This window comes from Lycorma delicatula, chromosome 5, assembly GCF_047948215.1.
Source record: "Lycorma delicatula isolate Av1 chromosome 5, ASM4794821v1, whole genome shotgun sequence".
Taxonomy (NCBI): domain Eukaryota; kingdom Metazoa; phylum Arthropoda; class Insecta; order Hemiptera; family Fulgoridae; genus Lycorma; species Lycorma delicatula.
This window is the reverse complement of record NC_134459.1, coordinates 15,372,074-15,396,226: the sequence shown is the minus strand read 5'-3', so window position 1 is coordinate 15,396,226 and position 24,153 is coordinate 15,372,074. Positions and strand designations below refer to the sequence as shown.

General features: G+C 29.6%; 1 long non-coding RNA gene and 1 pseudogene across 2 annotated transcripts in view; one reads left to right on the top strand and one right to left on the bottom strand.

Annotated features, from left to right (window-relative positions):
* Positions 1 to 15,824: 15,824 nt before the first annotated feature.
* On the top strand, positions 15,825 to 16,632 carry LOC142324746 (alpha-crystallin A chain-like; annotated as a pseudogene).
* Positions 16,633 to 18,588: 1,956 nt separating this feature from the next.
* The window catches only part of LOC142324745 (uncharacterized), a 185,984-nt gene continuing 180,419 nt past the window's right edge, over positions 18,589 to 24,153 (bottom strand). For both annotated transcript variants that reach the window (XR_012756380.1, XR_012756379.1), the window contains 2 exons: positions 23,616 to 23,724; positions 18,589 to 18,909 (listed from right to left, as the gene is read on the bottom strand). This is a non-coding gene — a long non-coding RNA (uncharacterized LOC142324745). The remainder of the gene's footprint in view (positions 18,910 to 23,615; positions 23,725 to 24,153) is intronic.

Sequence of the window (24,153 nt, the reverse complement as noted above, 5' to 3'; positions counted from 1 at the left end):
TTTATTCCACCTAAATTTCCCTCTCTAAAATTACATTTAAAATTGGGTAACAGGACTAAAAAATCACTCTGTATAAACACACTTTACGCGGTAGGAAAATTTTTTTTAACCTCAATGTTTTTGGTATTTTTATCAAAGTTTTTCTGAGTCCAAATGTATCAAATTCTTGGTTACTTAAATCACCTTTAGGAAAGGAATAGTTTATCTTTTATCAATTTTTTAGTTTATTTTTTTTTTAGTTTATCTTTTTTGCAATTTTTTCGTTTTTTATTTTTCAAATTAAACGGTTGCAGAATTAAATAATCATTAGATGTTATAAAGGTTTATTCAAATAAACCAAAATAATATCATTTAAACTTAAATGACATTATCTTGGATTACATTATCTATGACCGGCTTTAACAGTAGGTTAATTTTACATATACATTTTTTTACGTCAAAAGACTTAAAAATTGTACTTTCCTGGAACTAAAGCTATACGGCAAGAAGAAAAATACGATAACCTGCCAAAAAATGAGTATATGGGTTTATTTATTTTACAATTTCATGACCCAGGGGGCCCAAAAAAAAAAGTATTGGATAATGTTCGTACGTATGTACGTGTTTGAAGCTTAATAACTTTTGACTGAATAAATCGATTTTGATGAAATTTTGCACAGAGATACGTGTATATGAGGCAATTAGTTGATAAAATTTTGGTATCAATATCTCCAGGAGGTAGGTAGTTGTTTGGGGTCAATTTTCTCAAAATTTTGCAAATATATTCTAGCTCAATACAAGCGCTTGTCTTACCACTTTTAAAAAAATTTGCCTGAAGTTTCCCCTTCTCTACAAATCTAAAAAATCTATCTTTTTATTTGTAGCATATCTTTTAACCGTTTTTTTTTCTTCCTAGGCATAGTAGTAGAGCAAGGTGACCCAAAAAAATACTTATACAGGGGTAAATAGTAATTTATCCCATCTAACTCTGTCGCACGCCTTTTCTAGAACGACAAATACACTCTTCGCCTCCTTTCCATGTATCTGTCACATATTATTCTTAGCAGCCCTATAGGGTCCCTTGTTCCAACATCTCTTCTAAAACCATGTTGATCTTCCTCAATACTACCATCGAATTTATTACACATCCTCTTATTTAAAACCTTTAATAGTACCTTAGTTGCATGTCATATTAAGCTAATTGCTTTATGTATTTCTTTTCTATTGATACCACTATTGTATCCTGGAAGTTCTCCAGTCAACTTTCCTTCTTCAAGTATTCCGTTGTACATCTAGATTTAGTAATAAAAATTATCCCGTATCTCCAAATGCTTTGAACAGTTCAATCGGTATTTCATCATATTCCTTGGCTTTTACTTTTCTCATCATTTAAATTGCCTCATTTATTTCACTTTTTAATATACTGTACCCTTTCCGATCTTCATGAACTTTGTAATCTCTTATAAATGAACTCATATAAATCCGCAATTTATTCTTCCATCTCCTTTTTATTTCCTCCTTCTCATTAAGTGTTTCCCCTATCTGATACATTTTTGCCCTGGTTTCTCTTTAAAAACTATTGCTGAAGCTTCTTTATACATTAGTTTATATCTCCTTTCTTTTTTCAAATTTTCTATCGCTGTACAGTTTTCCTCACGCCACTTCTTAGCATTCTCTTCTTATTTCATTATTCAACCTTCTACATTTACTTCTCTTCATCTGTTTGTATACTTTTCCACTTTCTCCTTTCATTCATCTTGTCTAACAATTCAGTTGTAACCCACTCTTTTGCTCTTCTGTTCCTGTTTTTAAACTCTATCCTCTTATTAGCTATTTCCTTTAAACTCTTCTTAATTTTCATCCGCTTATCATTTGCATTATTATCATTAGCATCACTTTTTCCATTTCCTGTATTGTTAGCTTCTCCAAATCATACTAATCTCTTCTCCTGCTAGAACTAGATTGTGATCTGAATTTATATCTGCACCTGCATAAGCCTGCATAATTCTTTAAACAGTTTCTAAACCTTCATTGTATCATAATATAAATCAATTTCATGTTTTCCTTGTTCATTTGTGATACCCATGTTTACCTTATTCTTTTACCATTTTCAAACAGGGTGTTTCCCAAAATAATTCCTAATTCCTTCTCCTTCCTGAATCTAACCGGTCATTTTCGTCTTTCATTTTTAACTTTTAGATTATATTTTCCCACTGCCTTCTTTTCTAATCCCTCCCCAACCACAGGATTTCAATCCTTTATTATCACTGCATATTCCCTCATCTTTTCTTTCCCAATTAACTGTTCTATCTTTTCGTAACACTGTTCAACTTCCTCATATGTGTGCTGAGTGGTTGAAATGTACACTTGGTATGTATTACAATATCTTACCTTCTCCCTTCACCCTCATCATCACTCTTTCATCGACATGTTCTACCTTTAATACTTTTTCCTTCTAATTTCTTATCTATCAGTCCTACTCCATTAGACTAGAAATCTCCGCTTGACATCTGTCTTATTTCCTTTCCATCTCACTTCACTCTTACCGAGTAGGTCTAAGTTATTTTCAACTATATCATTCTTTGCATTCACAAGTTTTCCACTTTGTAGTACTGTTAACACATGATAATGATGATGATGATGATGCCCAGACCCACTAATAATAATAATTATTATTAAGCCAACATTCCAATTCTTAATGGTTTTTTTATCTTTCTTCTTAATGTTTCTTATCTTCTTTCTATAAATTTTCTTCTCACGTTCTTCCTTCCTTAGAACTTCTTCGTACGCATGAAACCCAATTGTACTCTCCTCTCGGAGATCCAATTAAGAGGGGCTTACCTCTGGATACTTTTACAGTAAGGTCGATACCATGCCATGAACTACTTAGGATTCCCCATGGAACTTCAATGAACTGGTTTCCTGTTGACTTCTATATCCTAATTCCATTGGCCATATAGTTCCTCTGCCTTTGGGAACATTCCGAGGACACTAGTGCCCTGCCTTCTACCGGCCCATCCAACCTCTTCAGAGATTGTTGGCACTTGGTAAAAGGGTGATCAGTTATACTGGTGATCCTTCAGTCACCATGTCTCGTCAGTGAAAACAGGGTGTGACGTGCAGCCATCAATACTACCATGCATAAAGATGAGGTTGACATTTGTATGACAGAGCCTGTTTGAGACGCATTTAATAGCTTACCGTAAACTGAAAGAAGATAATGCGTTTTTATAAAAAGTAATTTTTTCTGACCAAGTTTACAGTCACAATTCACGGATTTGGAGTAGCGCGAACCGTCACGATGTTTGATAAACACAGCGTGATAGCCCGAAAATTAACGTTTGGTGTGCGTTAACTGATTAAGAAGTGATTGGACCATTTTTCTTCGCTGAGCTAATGGTTGTTAGCGCTAATCTAGACATGTTACAGAAGTATGCAGTACCACAAATCGAACATCGGCAACATAACGATTACTTTCTATAAGATGGCGCACCACCGCACTGGGGTTTACATGTTAACGATTACATGAACATGACTCCTACATGAACAATTTCCTCAACGTTAGATCGGCCGTCAATGGACCACCTCGATCCCCTGACGTTACGCCACTCACTTGTTTTTATCGGGGTTTTGTCAAAGGCAGGGTGTATACAACGAAGGTTTTCAATATCAATTAAATAAAAAGAAGAATCGAAGGTGTAATTAATGGAATAACTCCAGATATTCTTCGTAATGGTTGGCGTAAACTTGGATATCGTCTAGATATTTTATACGCCACAAAGGATGCTCATTTGGAGGAACATGTTTGACGTTGAAATGCCCTGTCCAACAATAAAACAAACATGTAAGTATATTACCTTGTTATTCTTTTATTGACACCTAAAATGCGATGAATAATTTATGATTACTCTGTACTTTCTGATTGGACTAAATCTAATATCTTTAACCGATCAAGATTGATTGACGGAAAGTTATAGAAATTAAATTAAGCAGGTAATTTCGCTTTTTGTTTTATTTTTTTTATTCACCAATGAATGAATTCTCACTGGTGATGTGATGCTCGACATGGATGGTAATTCTAATCAATTATAAAATTTAACAGATAGTGGTAAAGAATCAAGCCGTAATGAATGTACAGAATTACGAGAAAAGTTTAGTTGTAATTCTAGTTATTATAAACAGACTGTACTATTATATTAGATATTAGTAAACTTAATATTTTACTCACATTGTTATAAATAGGTAACAAAATTACAGTATACTTTTAAAATTTGATATTATTTAAAAGAATTGCATTTAGGTAACAAATTTGGAAAGAGACACTCTCATTTATTTGTGAAATTAATTTCTACTCAAAAGGTATCTGAAATTTCATAAAAGTGAATGGCTGGGAGTCAGTCGATCAAATAACAAAAAACCTTGGAAGCCTCAGTAGAATGAAGTACATATGTGATTTGGTAAAGTTGAATCCTCTATTTACTCGTAGCTTCAGGCTCTCGGACGTTATAATTTTGTCCTGTTGTAATTAGGTCACATCTAATAAAACGTTTTTATCCTAAAATAATTTTATATTATTTATACGCGGTTAAATTTACTTGATATTGAATAAAAATTAAATGCTCATTCAGAGGATGAATGAGGGTGATATGTGTAGTCTTGTACAGTCTCAGTTTGACCATTCCTGAGATGTGTGGTTAATTGAAACCCAACCACCAAAGAACACCGGTATCCACGGTCTAGTATTCAAATCCGTGTAAAAATAACCGACTTTACTAGGTCTTGAACACTGGACCTCTCGACTTCCAAATCAGCTGATTTGTGAAAACATGTTCACAACTAGATCAACCCAGTGGGTTGAGCAACATAATTGAAAACTTGCTCAAACTGAACATAATAACAAACAATTTTATTTGCAAAAAAATTGTAAATAACAATAATAACAAAATGCTGAAACTGAATATTCTTAATTCCTGTTATGAGATTTTAAGCAGAAAATGATTTAAATATGAAATCATAGTTTTAATTTAATACATCTTATATATAAGGTTGATGTTTTGACGTGAAATTAGTTAAATTATTGTTTTAAACTTGTAAAATTGCACAAAACATTATGAACACGATATATATAATATTATGTTTCAAAAAAAAACCTCTTCTGAAAATTAATCTGCTCAAGGACAGCTAAGAATGAAATCTGCACTTCACTTGGTTCTCAGGTATTAAGAGTTGAAAAATTTTTCTGTAGTTTGAACCCTTATTTTCTTAACTTATTAATGCTACATACTATGACTACAATACTAGTTTTGAAGATTGTTATAGGAAGTCATCTAGGAGATTCTTTAAAATTCTCTGTCAGACTGTTACCATTGATTTAAACTGCAATTTTTGAATTCTTATTACTCAGTTTTTAGTATCTGCCGATTAGATAAGAATGCAGGACTACTCAAAAATTGAATGTAATCTAATCCTACAGTTGCAACTACTTTGCTCGTTACAATATATTTATTAGTGGGAAGGGAAAAACATTCTACTTTAAAGAAGCAAAAGCATTTTTTAATAAATACTGCTTTAGGCTCTTATAAACAGATTTCTATCGTCGCATTAACTAATCTCATACGGAGATTTATATACATCAGGCAGAAATTTCCGAATGTAAGTGAAGGAAAAATTAAAGAAGGAATATTTGTTGGTCCTCAAATAAGAGAGTTGGTCAAAGATGATGTATTTAACTCAATGTTAAATAATATAAAAAGTGCAGCTTGGGCTTTATTTAAAGACGTTCGCAAAAGTTTTCTCGGCAAACAAAAATCTGACAATTGCCACGATATAGTTAATCAACTTCTTACTTCATACAGAGCTATGGAATGTAATATGTAATATGAAAATTCATTTCCTCCACTCACATTTGGATTTTTTCCCAGACAACCTCAGAGACGCAAGTGACGAACACTGTGAACATTCCACCAAGACATTTCAGTAATGGAAAGCTACTATAAAGGGAAATGGAATACTAACATGCTAGCCAATTACTGTTGGACATTGCTTCGGAAAGTGCCTGAAGCTAATTATAAAAGAAAAGCATCAGCGTAATCATTCTAACACAGGTATGGCCATGCAAAATATAAATTTTACAGATTTTAACTATATTTTCCCTTAATTTTCTTTGAAGCTTAATTTATTTAAAACTAAAGATGATAGAAAAATTGTATTTACAGATATATAATATACGCAAAAAAATAATTCAAGAAATGGTATCACACTTGGAGAAACATTAATTTTTTTTTTTTTGTTTATTGGTGTTATTTGAGGTACAACTTTTAAAATATCAATTTTTTTACTTTTTTTAAGAAATTAATTTTAGCATTCGATTTTCAAAATAAAGGTAAAAATATTATTTTCAGTTAAAATTAATTGAAATAAATTAATTTTCAAAATAAAATTACTATAAATATTCTTTAAATTTTTAACACCTGTAAATTCTTTTCAAAGTAACTTTGAATTAACAATTAGCTAATTATTAATTTATGTAACATCAAATTTAAAATAGGAATTAGTGTATTAGTGAACACAGTACACCACAGCTGGATCCAAAGTTGGAAAAAATTTATTTTATAATTTTTTTTAACCTGCTATTTTCAACTACCCTCTTTGATACTACACTTTACAGCAAAAAAACCAGGGGGAAATGATGTAATGAGTCAAAATTTTGTAAGTTTGGAATGTGTAATAAGAACATGCATGCATGTCTGTTAATATTTCAGAAATATTACAAATTATTTTTTGACATTTTTATTCTTTAGTTTTTTGATAATATTTTAGGTTTCCTTTGTTATTATTAGTAAATAATTTTCATATTTTTATATAAAATGTCATCAATGTTTGCATTTTCAATTTCTTACATTCTTATAAAATAGAATATTTTACACCAACAATGTAAATAAATTTCTTCCCGATTAAAAAAAAAAAAATTAGAAAAAACTTTTTAACATAGCTCTATGGAATATTCATTTTCTTCTAGGACAGAACATTTTTTCTGACTGGTAGCCCACTCAAAGGGTTGTTCATTCCTTTAATTTTTCTCAACATTTTTTTTATAAAAATAATATATTTTTTATATATATTTACTGTATGTAGATTTTAAAGGCAGCTTATATTTAAGCTAAATAAAAAACAATTTGAGATAAATTTGAAATAGTTTTTGTGAATGATCAAATGAATGAAATAATTCATATAAATAACTAAATTAGTAACCCATCAGATTGGGCTAGTGGTGAACTCTTCATTGCAAATCAGCTGATTTAGAAGTCAAGAGTTCTAAGGTTCAAATCCCAGTAAAGTAAAGCTGTTACTTTTATACGGATTTGAATACTATATCTTGGTTACCGGTGATGTTTGGTGATTGGATTTCATTAATCACACATCTCAGAAATGGCTAACCTGAAACTGTACAAGACTACGGTTCATTTACATTCATACATATCATCCTCTGAAATAATACCTTACAGTGGTTCCAGAGGCAAAACAGAAGAAAAAAAGCGTAGTGAATTAGTTTAATTTTAAATAATTTTAAATGAAAGCTGAGTTAACACACACAAATTTGTACAAATGTATACACAAAACTGTAATGGTGGTCATTTTTATGAAACCTCCGTTACACACAGTTGAGAGAGAGAGAATTTTACTGTATACTCACAATAAATATATATGAAGTAGTCAGTCCCCTTTTTCCCTTTTTCGCCAGTGGAAAACATTGCTTCAAATCAGTATTTAGACTCTGAAGCTCTACTGAATTGAGAATGAAGACCACACCTCCAATCTTTCATCACAGACTTTGTGTATGGAGAAAAATAACCATTTCACAAAAATAAATTCACACATTGTCTATATGTCATAAAAATGATTGTGGTAGTGATGTCATAACAGTGAAAAATAGAAAATTTTATATGTTTTCTAATTCATGACTAAAATATTCAGTCAGCAATCGTAATTACAAAATTTTGAATAGTTAATTTTTAAGTTGTTTTTTCATTAGGAAAAAGAAATATACTCATAATAACACAATGAGCATCTACATTTTTTTAAATACATTACCTAATACAATAATAAAAATCAATCTTAACTTTTTATTAATAAAATATTGCTAAATGCATTAAATTTTTATTTGTTTAATACTAAATTCACAAACTAAGTTTATAGACATATTTTTACATTAATGAATTTCATTAAAACTTTTACAATATAACTTGCTTTATTATTAAGAAAAAGGTACTTCTCACTTGTGACTACTACAAATAAAAGTGAATAAATTTACATTTTAATTTCTTTATTGTTAAAGCTAAAGTTAAAATTTATTGTTGCTAAAGTTCATAATTAATTGAATATCTACATATTCTCTGTACATACTTTTAGTAGAAGTCATTAGTAGAAGTCATAACATATATTTAGAAATACTGTCACTGTTGATATATATTATAAATTCTCAGCAATTATAAAATTGACTTTATAAATAATAAATGGATGATGACTCTATAAATGAAGTTACAGAAGAGCCTAAATAAGTTAATCGTGGTGTTAGAACAGTTGTTGCGCTCTGTATTAGAATCTAAACAGTTTGAAGGATTTATTTAATTTTTTTCTAAATTGATCTTATAGAATTATATTGTCAAATTAAAAAAAGTAATAAAAAATGAGAATTAATTCAACTTTGATTTAAAATACTTGAACGTTGAAAAGAGTACCTAGAAAGAAAAGACACCCAACATTAATTCAGGAAAAAACAAATTTTGTTGCAAAACTGTATATTCTGTTTTTGTTTCCAAAAAAATGTGTAAGCAAATATGCAACAGTACATTCAAAATATTTGACTATGTGAAGAAGTCAATGGGAAATCAATTTACTTATTTTTGTTTTATAAGCCTTTAACAGGATGTCTGTTAATCTTGAGAATGATTGCAAGAACTGATAACTAATGTCCTGTCCAATTACATTGGTTAGATTATAGTTCCTAAATATATAATAATCTGACAGATTAAATTTACTCAGCTATTAGAAAACTAATAAATTGTAAAATTTGTATACTCAGTCTATTTATTGAACTTTTAGATTTCCAGTATAAATTTATTTGGATAATTTCATAACCAAGTGAGAAGAAAGCTTTAAATAGAGAAATACTATTGTTTGTATAGTGTTTATAAATCAAATGAGTTTTAAATCAAATTTAAGGCGGTCACTTCGTCCTGTCTTTCACCATACTAATGTTTGTACCTTTTTCTCAGTCACCATTTAAGATATCTTTTCCTGCTGCTTTTTTTTATATGAAAATTCAAGACTTTTTTCTATCTTGCACCATATGCGCTTTTTCTTTGTTTTTATGAATTCACTTCAATACCAATTTAAAAAATATATATGCAAGGCATGTTCTAAAAGTTCAGAATAATTTTAATATTTCTAGTTTTAAAACTTTTATCTTGAAAAGGATATGGTGCAAGATAGAAAAAGGTTTGAATTTTCATATAAAAAAACCAGAAGGAAAATATCTTGAGCAGTTGCTGAAAAAAAGGAACATAAAGGTAAAGATAGTGTTTTGTGGGAAACCAGTTTTAAAGTTTGATATCAACAACAATTATGTGTTACTTACTTTCTAGTACTGTCCTGGTGTATATGCAAGGTTATCATTTTTTTTTATTTCATCATCCACATACTTTTCACGTTTTTCAATTCTAAGTTGTCCCATTTTTTCATAGAAGTGCTAAGTTCTTGGCTATCACACACAACTCCTTCAATATGTCACATTTTGTCAGGTTTCTTAAATAGAGTGACTGCCCCAAACATCAATGTTCTTAGACCCAAAAAATTTGTTTTAGGGTCAATTGACCAAACATTATTGTTGAGGCTCTCGTTTGCATTTATCCTGAGACATTTTTCCGAGTGTCTAGAAACGGTTAGATCACTGTAAACCTTTTTTAAACGTTTTATAACAATTTCAAGATGGGGAAAATATTCAGCATGCGTGTGTGGTTTGTTCTCCGCCTTAGTTTGAACGAATTTGCTCGATGATGTCGCATCTTGTGGACAAAGCGTACGCTTCTCTGTATTTTAGTCAGGAGAACTGATCGTTCTTAATCTACCTTTTAGTAACGTCAATTTTTTTTCTTTTTGTGAAAGCGGCATTTCATAAAATTCACGTAAACAAAATGAATACAAACAGAAAAAAACATGTCATTAACGCCACTGCAAGAAAGGTTATGTTACAAAACAGAAAGCAAATAAACAGACTCTAAAAGTCGATTTTCGAAACTATCTGTATGTTTCGATACAATCGTTGAACAACTGTTCATTCTAGTGAGAAATTATAGAGGATGGCTAGCTACATTTTTTTGTAAGAGATTTAAAATTTGTCTTCCATTGGAAACCACCGGTCGACAAAAACCGCGTATGTAGTTATTATGAAGGAAAAACGTTTTTACAACTTCTACATATCCAATTTTTATAACAAAAGTACCATTTTAAAAAGGAAATTCCATATAGTATTTTAACATAAAAAAAATTTGATAAAATTCTATTTTTTTAATGCAGTGACCACCTTAATATTTTGAATATGAAATTATATATTGTGTTGCTGATGTAAGCAAATTCTGAAAAAAAAAATCACAGAAAAAAAATTATAAGAACCTTTCTTTTGGGGTTTGATCGGTCAAAACTGAAAAATCTGGTTATTGAGTAATTATAAATATATTTTTACTTTTTTTTTGGAGGTAAGCGAGGTCATAATCTTTTGTAATAAATTTTATTTTACATAAAATTACATTTTAAACCTTACTACAAGGCTTATTTCAACAAAGAAACAAGTTTGTAGTAAAATAAGAGATTTAATTTATGTATAAATTAAAGAAAATAATTCTGTAACTGACTGTACTGTTTTACTTAGCAGCTAACTTGTGTTCTAACAAAAATAACTGTATAGTTTCAATATACTACATTAACCAAGTGACCACAATCATTGCAAGTTCAATTGAGAATTTTTAAACCATATTATTTATAAATTGTCTGGATTTTGAAGAAAGTTGAAAAAACCGCTTACATAAAAATTGTAATGACTTAGTTTATCTATTCTTGTGATATAAACAGAGTATAACAAAATACAGACATGCAAACCCACATAATTATAAAAAGTGACGCAGCCTTATGTGAAAATGAATAACTTACAATAGTTTTTAAAGTGGCCTCCATTATGTGATTCACTTAATTGAATATGACATTGCATGCTCTTTAACACATGTAGTAACATTTGTTGAGGAATTTCAGCCACACATTGTTCAATTTCCTTCTGCAATTTGAGAATGGTGTTAGAATGAGTTTTGTAAGCAGCATCTCCACAAGAAAAATTTAGGAGGGAGTAAATAAGGAGAATGAGGAGGGCCACAACCCCTTCAAAACCACTTGTCCATGAAAACACTGACTCAAGATAGTCAGTGTTGTTGGCTGTAAGAACTGTAGCATTGTCCTGCTGAAATCACATGTACTTTAACCTTTCTGAAGGTGTAATATTTAGTAACTGTTGCACCATATGTATGTAGTGTTCACTGTTCACTGTGCTGTAAAATAATATCATGATGATTTTCCTATATGAAATTGCACACCTCTTTTTGTCAGTGCAGAGGAGAATCATGCAGCTGATGTGGATTTTCCACATAGGAAATTCATTAATTCTGTGCAATCACATCTCCATCAAGATAGAACCATGCCTCATCAGACTGAAACCAATCATCAAGTTCTTCACCATCTGGCATTAGAAATAATATTAACCACTGACAGGAAAGCTACATGTTTTCCAGTACCTGCAGGTAACAACTCGTCAACTACACAAATTCTGTACAAAATGCATCTTTAAACACTTCTGCAATGCCATGTGGGCACTACTGATGGAGAGACTAGACCGGCTAGATATGTGTCACACAGACTTTTTGGGACTAACATAATAAGCAACCTGCATGTCGATCAATTTTTCTGATGTTAGCACTTTCAATCGACCATTTTTGGCTGTATCTGCCACATTCCATGTCTCTTGGAACTGGTCATACAGCGGCTTGATGGAGGACTTGTTTAGTGCATTCACACTATACTTATCAGTGAAGGCATTCTGGGTCTGGGCATAACTGGCTCATCTAATGTATTGGGAGACAATGAATATTCTTTGCTGCATTTTGTAACCCATTTTTCCTCAACTAAACAAACAACAAAAGAAGGAAATATTCATTCATAAGGTTACACCATCTTTACATTCTAGTTTATAAATATAGCATAGCTAAGCATTTTACTTTCTTATGAATACCATTACCATTATTATTTTTTATTTTTTTTATGCATATAAAATTATTCAAACCAATGAATTTACTTTTTTATAGTGATTAATTCGCCATAGAAGGTTCAAATCTTGTGCATTGAAACACGAAGCGGAAATTTTCATATCAAAAGGTCTAGTAATTCAAACCTTATATCTCCAAATTAATTAGCAGAAGAATATATATCTTAATGAATGAATCACTCTTTATTTTCTAATTAATAATATGATTTGGAAGGATCTCAAACATCCATTCTTTTGTAAAAAACACTGAAAATTTAGAAAATGAAATAGGTGTCATGAAATAAACATCTAATTTAAAAAAACCTTATCTTTCTTTAAATTATTATATTTAATGAACTTAATTTTCAGTATTTATTTTGAACAGTGTGACCTAATAAGGTCTATTATGGACTGTTATACAGTTTTAAATTTATAAATACAATAGTTTTAAATTGAAAAAATTTATTCATTATTATTTTCTTATTACTATTATTATTATTATTATTAAAATTACCACAAACTTCTTTTATATTATTATACAGTGTATTTGTTTTTTAAAAGGTGCTCAATTACCATATTTTATTATTTTACAACTACAGCTCTATTGCTGCCCTGTGTAGCAGCTATAGCTTGCTACATAAAGGGAAAGTATGTCCAAAATTTTGATGTTTTTTTTTTGCGAATGTTGACATTTCATGACCCCCCCCCCACCTGATTCCAGAAACTGTAAAAAAAACAAAAATCACACTCCAGAGCAGTGCAAATATTTAGTAGCTGATGATAGTCAATATTCCATGTAAAACAAAGAAGATTTAAATGTCCACCAGAAATGAACATCTCTCTTGACCATGGGCCAAAATTTTAATTCATAATGGATGATGAAATAATTCTAAATAGAAGGAAAATCAAAAAATACAAATAAATTTTATAGTGCAAGATGGGTTTAAGACAAAATAAAAGTCTACACTTACAAAGCATAATAGTTACTGACAGAGAAATATAGTAATAATATAGAAATATAAATATTTATATAATAATATATCTTATTTAGAGAAATATAATTTTAGAAATGAAAGAAGTAATGCTGCATCGTGTGTTGGTAACACCAATTATTCTAAGATAAACAGATACCCTGTAATAGCTTCAAGAAAAATGGACTGATAATGTTTTCAAATATCAAATAATAAGTCTATAAATAAACTCATTTATTTTTTATAATTATAATAAAAAATGAAAAAGAACTAGCAAGAGAAAGATTATCTTCCTTTTTAATTGAATATATTGAATGAATCGTAATTAGAATAAAAGAAAAGAATCTAATAAAATCGATATGAGGACATTATCAAATGATGATGAAACATGAAAGAATCAGTTATCGTTTTAAATACTGACTTTATGAGCTTTAAGAGCTGAAAAAGGAATCATTAACCTCTCAAATAGTTTCTTATATAATAACTATTTATCTTTACCTCAAATAAGCAAATCATATTTAATTCTGAATAATTTTTTGTTACTTTAAATTTCATCTGCAGTCATACTAAAACTTAATCTTTACTTAAGCATATAGCAATACAAATAATATACACAAAAACTTATCACCAATTAATTTAATTAACTGTTACACTGTTTTCTAATAAGGATCAAGTTATTATTAATGTTATAAGCAGTTATTGTTAGTGGTTACTGAATGAGAGAATATAGTACACAACTTTATTTAAAGAAATTAAAACTCCGATCTGGTTGAAAAGTTACAGTAACAATTATTATTATACATAGGCCTATAAATAGTAAATTCAAATTTGAGAATGCTGAGAACCAGAATTATGGGAAAAATAAATATCATCATTTAAATGTTAAAACAATAAAAATATTAACCAACAACAAAAATTCTTGTCAAAAATTGAAGGAATACTAAAACATAGAATGGAAAAGGACTACTGAAATATCAAATCTAGTAATAAAATGCATTGAACTGGTATAAAATATGGTCAGGCAATAACAAAAACGACAGGAATAAACTATTAAAATTACACAGCATGAATCAAATTAATCATAAGACTACTTATTAAATGGTTCTCTTAATCATTTTAGCATGAATATCATTGACAGCAATGCTGTTTGCAGTACTACCAATAAACAAACAAAATCATAATCTCAAAAAGATCTTCTAAAAGTATATTTTTGGATATTCAGAAAATAATTGTTTTATTATTTAAAAAAAATAATAATCAGTAATGAAGGTGCCAGTAATTTTGAAGGATGAGGTACGGCACAACTGCATATTAAAATAGTCTAATTAATATTGTACCTATACAAACAGAATGAACTACAAATACTGATATCCTGGGATGATTATCATTGGAGTAAAATCTATCATATCATTGATTTTTAAAAAAATTCCTTTAAAGAGTTTGGTTGGACGAATTTATATTATGTGAATAATTTTAGAGAAAAGAATATAATTTTAAGAAGTAAAAAAAAAATTAAGTACACCTTTTAAAAACAAAAATGCAAATATTGATTCTGAAGTTATCACTTATGCTGAGAAAATATAATTTTTTTAAATTATAATCTATTTTACTATACGTTTTATCTTTTGCAATTGGTGCTAGTGGCCTAAAAATGTACTTTTAAACAAAATTTTTTTATTAGCAGTTGTTATCTGAAATTGCATTATTTCAGCAGGAATTTTAAAACAGGTGCTAATATACAATATTTTGTGGCTTTTGAGTTATACAATTTTTTGTAATCAAGACTTTCTTCATTTTAAAAATCAAACTGAAAGACGAAAGAAAAGATTAGAGAGAAAACTAAAATCTTAATTTAAAAAAATGGTTAATTTCTTTTACAAGTTTAAACAAAATTTATTATTGAAATTTAATAAGAGTATTTTTTTTAAATAAGCAACATATGAATTTTTCAAATTTTTCTCATGTGAAAAAAGCCTAAAATCTTTTTAATAGGATGGCTGAAAAATGTCATTTTCTCAATAGTCGTCAATTTTGCCTGTCATTCTAGTAGTTAAAATAAAGAAAATTTTAAATAATTCTATGGAAATTCTCGTGAATACTAATGCATAATAATATAATGTTTCACACACAGTACTTAAAACATTGTAAGCTTACATTTAAAAATTACATGATAAGTAAAACATTTAAAAATTACATGATAAGTAAAACATTTAAGAAGTAACTTTTTTTAATGATATAGCTAAGACAAGTTTATGTTGATTTTTGGAGCAAATTAATTAAAGGTTTTACAGCTTTAATATAAAACAAATTTAAAAATTCGAGAATGTAACGAGTAGCCAAACCTGGTGTAGACTATTAATATTTGAATGAATACGCGCCGAGATTGTGATGTCATTCGTCTAGCCAATACTAGACCTTTCGAGAGTGTTCGGTGTTACGCGATTGGTTCCCTTCTAATTTCGCTGTTCTAGTAACTTCTACCACGTTCTACATAACGAAGCTTGCGTATAAATAGTTGTGATGGGCCGTTGAGCGGCATTGCAGTTTGAATCGTCGAAGTTGCTTATTGATTAACACTAGTTTCTCGTTCTTATTGTTTGTCGTGGTTAATATTATTCCGTCATGTCGTTGTTACCGTACTTGGTTAACGAATTGTTGGATGAAGTCAACAGCCCGTTGTACGACCAGCATTTCGGTTTGGGTTTACGACCTAGTACAGATGTTCCACGCCTATTGCAAGCACCATTGTATTCAGGATACCTTCGACCCTGGCGTCATCTTACCAGTGCTGATAGTGGAGTTTCTTCTCTTCAGAACACAAAAGACGATTTTAAGATTAACTTAGACGTGCAACAGTTTAAACCTGAAGAAGTTTCAGTCAAATTACAAGGTGATTATTTGGTAGTCGAAGCTAAACATGAAGAACGTCAAGATAAACATGGATTTATTTCTCGTCAATTTCAACGCCGCTACAAATTACCTGAAAATGTAGATCATGAAAAAATCAAGTCTCATCTGGATAACTTTCATCTGATGGTGTTCTTACGTTAATAGCTCCAAAGAAACCTGAAGAATCAATCGATGGAAGGGCGATTCCAGTTGAACAAACTAACCAGCCCGCTGTAAAACAAACGCAGGAGTCCGAAAAACAAGAAATGATACAATCCTAAATGTAAGTTGCAGTTAATTTTTAAGCCAAACAAAATTTTGAGACTCAATAATGAACTCTTAAAATTGAACAATTTGTTTCACTGTAATTTTTTTGTGTCTACAATTGTATTATTTCAGAATTACACCACTAATTTTTGTATAACTTTTTCAATAGTTAATTTTTTTTTTTTAAATAAATTAGTCATTTAAATTGTGTTGTTTTTTATGCTGCTCACCTATGTACCATAGTAATTAATTTCAATTTGTTTTAAAGTTAACCTCCTCTGGTTAAAGAGTTTTTTACTTGAAATATTTATTTTTTTATTAGAAAAATTTAATTTTCATTTATTGGTCATAATACAATTTTACAACTTTCTCAGACATTCTTAGGCTTACAGAAATAAAGATTATCATGTTATGTTAAGAAAATCTTAACAAGTTTCTCAATATATACAATACAGTAAATACTGTAACGCACAGTCTGAATAATAACAATAATCATAATTTTTATTTGTCTATAACTCATGTAGTTACATAATTGTCAAAATTATGCTACCATATTTCTTACATAATCAGGATCAAAAAATACAGGTGATATTTAATCCCAATAAAAATAACTGGCTTTACTAGGACTTGAACGTTGGAACTCTCAACTTTAAAATCAGCGGATTTGGGAAGATGCGTTTACCACTAGACCAACCTAGAGGGTTTAATCTCAATACCCGCCCTCTCCTAAAATGCTCATGAATTCCATATAATGCTCAATCAAAAATTGTTTAACTTTGTAATTTTTTGACTTGTGCATGGCAAACTGATATATTTCAAGCATTTGTAAAAATGTGATTACCTGTTCCTGAGGTATTATATGTTTTCCTATTAACCAAATTTTCCCTGCTTAGGCAATACAGTTTTCTATTTTGTTAAACTACTTCATGCTATAACATTGGTAGTATTGGATATAAGTTTATTGCAATTACCTTTAATGCTATATGTTAATTTGGTAGGCAAAAAATTTTTTTATATTCCTGATAGTTTAGTTAATGGTAGATAGTGACTTCCAGTAAAGCACAAAACAAAAACCATAATTTGCTAGAACAGTTTTTTAATGTAACTGATGTTAATGTCAAAGTTTGTGTACCACTGTGATCACTAACGTTAATTTATATCTGCAGACCTGGGTAGAATAAAAGATTACTTAAGAATAAATAGTTTTTGTGACAACAATATTGATTTGTTTTTTATTTTTGTGTAAATTGTTGGTTAAATACAGAGTGTTATTGTCACATGTTATCGCAAACTTTATTGTAAATGTTTTACCAGTTTTCTTACTCTGTATAAATAAATCCAATACCAAACATTGCTCCTTTTTTTAACCTCCAGGACTACCGTTAGGTATAACTTCAGAGGATGAAATGAATGACAATTTTTGTAGCATGTCAAAATGCCATGCCCGACCAGGATTCAAACCCGGAACCTCTGGATGAAAGGCCAAGATGCTACCACTTGCATTGGAGGCCGGCACCAAACACTGTTCCTAGCTTAACATAATGTTCTCCTAATGTTAATATAAATCTTTATATGTTTAAATAAGCAAACAGATTTATATATATATATTATTCAATAAAAAAAATATACATATGTATATATACACACACACACAAAAATTCATAATTACGATAACAGAATAAAGCAGTTTCATTTTTCATAGTAATTTCATTGTTCCATTTACTCTAATTCTTTAATTTAAAAAAAAAAATATATATATATAAGCTGTGTGTGTGAGATTAACAAAAGGTTTAATTTTACATATTATAATCACTATCCAAGATTCATTAATTATATTGTTACTTAAATCTCTACTTTAACCAGTTACTTATTATTTTTCTTTTTTATATATTACATGTATTATATTAGAAAGGAAATAGTTTTAATTTTAATTATTGGGTGATACAATGGGTTCACAAAAGAAGTTGTTGACATTTATGTCAAAATCATGGATGGGTAGGTCTATATGTAAATCCATTTTAAAATATGTTTAAATATTTAAAACTAAATATTTTATGAAAGGATAGACTAATAAAAAATATGTTAATTATTATACAATGTATCCACAATGTATATATCTTATATGGCATACATTTTGTATTTATTTATGACCAAAATTTTACATTAATACATATTTTCTACAGATTGTCTTGTAATTCATGTATTTATTTACACATGAATGATTTACATCCAAGCATGTGGTAACTTTTATTAATTTATAACTAGTTTTAAAAACAGGGAACATAAGAATACTGGAAAGTGTGCACTAGAATAATGTGTATAATAACCAACCACACTCACAAACAATCATGCTTGCACAAAAAGCAAGATAAGGTAAAAAAAAATCAGTTTATGTCCCTTCAAATAGATATCTGACTGAGGTCTTGTGGGTTTCAATGTAGACATCCATTCTAGCGGTTTCTGTAACAGGTAACATTACTAGAATCAGAACCAAGCTATGCAGCATAAGTCACTATGATAAAATCAGCATAAAGTCTATTCTGAAAAATTGAATTCTTGTAAAAGATTACTCTCAGGACTGTACGTTAAAGCAAGAACGAGTGAATCACTTAGAGCACCCCTCAAATGAATTCATATCATTCAAAAGTCATAGATACTATTATTCCAACAAATTTAATTTATTAATCTTTCAATAATGGAGTCTTCCTATTACTTTAGGTGACCATATTATTTCCCTACTTAACAGAAGTTTGGTACTTAATATACAAAATTATATGCCGATTTCATTATTGTTCATACTTGAAAAAATTATGAAAAATAGATATTTAACATTTCTTGAAATGCATAATACATTAACAGATTTTCAGCACAGTTTTAGAAAAAAATTATCTGGTGACACCAGCTTCACATTATTTTAGAAACTATTTTAAATTGCGTAAATAAAAGAAAAACGTTATTTATGTAAAATATTGTACTGTTTATCATTGTAACCTTATTCACAGACGACACAACTGAATCTATATCTGAAAACAATTATTTTAAAGGAATTGAAATGATACAAAACAGTTCAAAAATTCTTCACTGTATGGATTGTAACCATTTATATACCACCTGAACTTAAACTTTACCTTCAACTTTTTTCTAGTTGTGCATGTAGACATAACACTGATCATGAAGATAGGATTCCCAATAATGATAAATTTCTGTTTCCTGTACAATTAAATTTCTTGATATTATAATAGATGTCAAGATCTCTTAGGTGATCTTGACATCTGTAATTGATTATACATATAAATTTGATTTGAGTGATATATAAATTGATTAAATTTGTAACAAAATCAAACCTTACTGTTTTGCTTTGAAGCGTTAGCAATAAAATGATAAGTCTGACATAATTGTTAAACATTTATTATGCTTATGTACAATGTCATGTCTTGAGGCTATCAGATGAATTTTGAAGATACAAAAATTAGTTGTCATATCATTTACGGTACTGATATGGTAAGTATAAATCTTGCTGATCATTATTTAGAAAATTAAATATGTTTTTGAGCAATTTTTGCAAAAAAGAATAGCTACTTCGTAAAAAAATAACAATATATCATCAACCTCTTCCAAATTATCAAAATGATAATCTACATTTGATAAGTTATGTAAAATAATAAAAAGGATTATAAAAATTATAAAACACGAGAGCCAAAAAAATAAATACATTAGGCTTAAAAACTACAATTAATCGAACTAAAAGAAAGAAAACAAGGTATGGAAATAAAGGTATAAACATCATTATATATTATTTAATTAAGTAAAACAGTGGGTGACCATTCAACTTTCAGATAGTTTTAATTTGTCTGTATTTTTCATATTGTAGAAATAGCAGGAATTTACGGTTGACTAATGATTTAAGTTATCATCAGGTCCTACTTCAATAACGAAATTTTTTTCTTCAACAAAAATATATAAATGCAGTCAGAGGGGCTCCTTAATGCAAAATAATTACTATTCAGAGCCCTTTAATATAGGTCAACTACTATTCAGAGCCTACATTTAAATATTTTTGTTGAAGGACATTTATTTTTTGACAGTCATGTTTTTTAATTTTTATAATTGTTTTTATTATTTAATGCTTTTTAGTGATCACTGGAAAATATTCACGATTCGAAAACTTGCGTATAAAATGTATTTCACATGCTCATCCAAATGAGGAAACTGTAAACATTTCAATTTATTTATTTTTTTAATTTGTGTGTACCAATCTAAACTTACAGATTTCTCTAGTCATTGAGTTCTTTGCAAAATTTTATCGTGTGGATAATGCAGCAATTTTCTGTGATCCAAACAACTAATGGCTAAAATCACCAATTGTTTCATGCGGCTTGATGGTACATAGGCCTGGCCCTTGGCAAAGATATGAGTACTCAGATATGTTACAGCTCTGTGTACGGTAGTTCCTTGTAGTTTATGCACCGTTACAGCCCAGCACAATATTAGTGGCAGTATACGCTGATCCACTTTACTAAAACATCCACCTAAAGCTTCATATATGACAATAGTGGGCTCAATCCAATCCCAACAGTGTTATCTCTAATCAAACTGTCATCAAACTCTACAAAGACCATTAGTGGGAGCTTGTCGGCCTCGATTTGGTCTTCCACTTGATTTTTTTGAGTAAGTCAGTTAATCTTTGTTCTGGTTTGGTTCCATCGTGATTTTGTATTATACTAGCAAATACCTTGTTTGAATTTTCAAAATTGGATGATTGTTTGCAGAGAAATAAGGACCACCCTGTTGAACCCTCCAAAACAGCACCCCAGAGAGACCCAGTTGATGGTAATGATTATTACCAGTTGATGGTAATGATTGGTCTAGCCTCGCATGAGGTTTTTGTATCACCTTACCAATCTAGCCTCAGACACAGTCCCTATGGGAAGCCCATTATTATTAAACAGAAATTTTTTAAATTTTACTTTATTGAACGTAAATTTAGTATGACACTCTTATTATGATAAAATCTCTTGAGATATCGGTGAAAATTAAATGCAGGGGCTTTAAATTACAAAACATTATTTTATTTCTGTCTGTATGAGCAAATGGTATAGTCAAGTACTTTTTACATTGTAATCACTTAAAGAAATGACATTCAGTACATATTTGTGTTAATTTAATATGATTAAATTAATGACCTGTTAACATGGACAAATAATTTTATAATAAAAAGATATATGAAATGGTAGGTTACTTGTGAACACTCATTCATAAAAAAGACTAATTTGAAATTCAAATTATTAAAAAAACTTTAAAAAAACTATAAATTGAAATAAAACCAAACATGAAAAAATTAAAAAATTATTTAAATCTGTGCAACCATTAAGAAATTATGGAAATACTATTTAATAAATTCTCTTTCTTTTTTTAAGTGGGAATTAACAAGTGACCTAAAACTTTTAAAAACAACCATATGTATTATAAAATTCCTTTGACCTGCTCAACAATTTTAGCAGTTTGTTTAAATGTTATTAGCTCATACCTTCTCAAATACTGTACTTATAAATTATAAATATTGTTTTTTATACAATTAAATCTGTGTTTTCAGTAGAATAAAACGAGAATACACTTCTCATAATTTTTTGGCCCAAGCTGGAAGCTACCTTTACAGATTTAAAGTAGGGACCCCACATTCAGAAGATCATTAAACTCTTGTTATAAGCTAACATAATAAAAACAAGAAATAGATAAATTGTATTAACTTAGTGTACATAGGACCCCAAAACAAATTTATGAAAACCATAACAGACTCATCTATGCCATCTGCAGATTAAATTTTTTTATAAATTTAAAATTAGAATAATTTGTAACTTTTTATTTGTAACAGATATTGAAAAGGAACCAACATCATATGAAACTATATTAATTATGATTAACATAATATGCGAGTACCAATTTGATCGGCCACCAAATGCTGGTACTGAGACCTAAGGAACCTCTAAAACATATAAGTAATCCCTTAAAGAATTGCATAACCTTAATATAAAATAAGTGCCTTATAAAAAATTGAAATTAATTATAGTGAAAATCCTGTTCAAATAACCTTAATCGCTTAGTAAACGTAATTAAAATTAACTTACAGCCTCAATAATACACAAATATATTACACAGATATGAAATCTGAGTTAAGTAGACGTTAGAGATAATAACTTTGTTATAACTGAATTAATAATTGAGAGAACAGTAATCAAAATAATTAAAACTGCCTGAGCAAATCCAACCCACGTCTGTACAATAACATCTACGCACACGTACGGGGCAGGCAATGACATAGTACTTCAGTACCTTACCTTCACTTATAACTGCCAACAAGACTATGCAGGCTCAGGAGCTCCCCTGTGGAGTACGGGATAGACGATTTGGAGCTATTTGCAGTTGTGCTTCTCGTTTTCGCTGTTCCATTGCCCTGGTTAAATTTGTGGGAGGCAGCTGACTTGAGGAATCGAGGCAGGATCATTGATTCAGGGCATGCCCAACCATCTCTCCGCCCACACTCTATGACATATAATCTGATGAAAATAAAGGTTATGGAAGCATCAACATCATAACAGAAGATGTAAGCAAAAACCCTCGTCTAGGAGAACCTTTGCCTTCGGATGCAAAGAGAAGGAAGACCGTCAAGTTCAGTGAGTCGGAAAAGAACATCCGTACTAAGTTTAGACCTAAGCTTTGGGCTAATTCCAAAGTATCTGGTGATAAAGAAGAAAGAAGGGATTTTTTCAAAATTAGTCCTGTCATGATTCTTTTAAATCAAAGGATGTATTTTCAAAATTGGCACCAGCATTGGCAGACATGGTCGAACATATCATTGATCATAAATTGAAGAGTCGACCAATTAGAGGAAATAATCAAAAGCTGATGAAGAAAGAAACAGATGTCTCCATCTAAAAGATTGTTATTTAACCTACGAATGAATTTTTGACCAATCAAAAGGTGAAGATCTTAAAAAGATCCCTTCAGCGAAATTCCTATTGGACCCTACTGGGACTGGGAACCTACCACGATTTTGTCTTAATATTAATTATACTATCGACTAAAAATTATTCAACTTAATTGTAACATGCAATTCTATAATATTAAACAATAATAATAATAAAAAAAAAAACAAGTAATATACTTACTTATGCTTTATTATAAAATTATCCTATTATAAAATACAGTAACATGATGTAAGGAGGGCCACTTACATAACAGCGCTCCCTTGAATTATTAAATTAACCATTGATTTACCTAAAACAAAAGAAAATAAGACAAGTCCATTGGTGGCTATGAAATTAATAATTTTGTTTTTTTAAACTATGAGATTCATTTTAATTATGATAGTACTGAACTATTTTTAACAAAACTATTTACTTATTGCTTTAGGAATGACTAGATGGTACATCTACATTAGTTAAATACTTCAGCCTGAGGTAAAGTTTTTTATACAGACACCTTTTACAGAAATACAATCACTAGCTAGATAAATTGATAAGAAAGCCATCCCTCTTCCAAACTAGACAAATACCAAGGATACAAGGATACTGAATTTCTAATATTCCCGCATCCTTAGCACATATCTAGTGAAAATTCAACCAAAATACAGAATAGATCAAGGTGGAAGGAATGAAGGATAAAGGAAAAAAGTAGAAGTTAGAAAAGAATAATCCACGGAAGGAC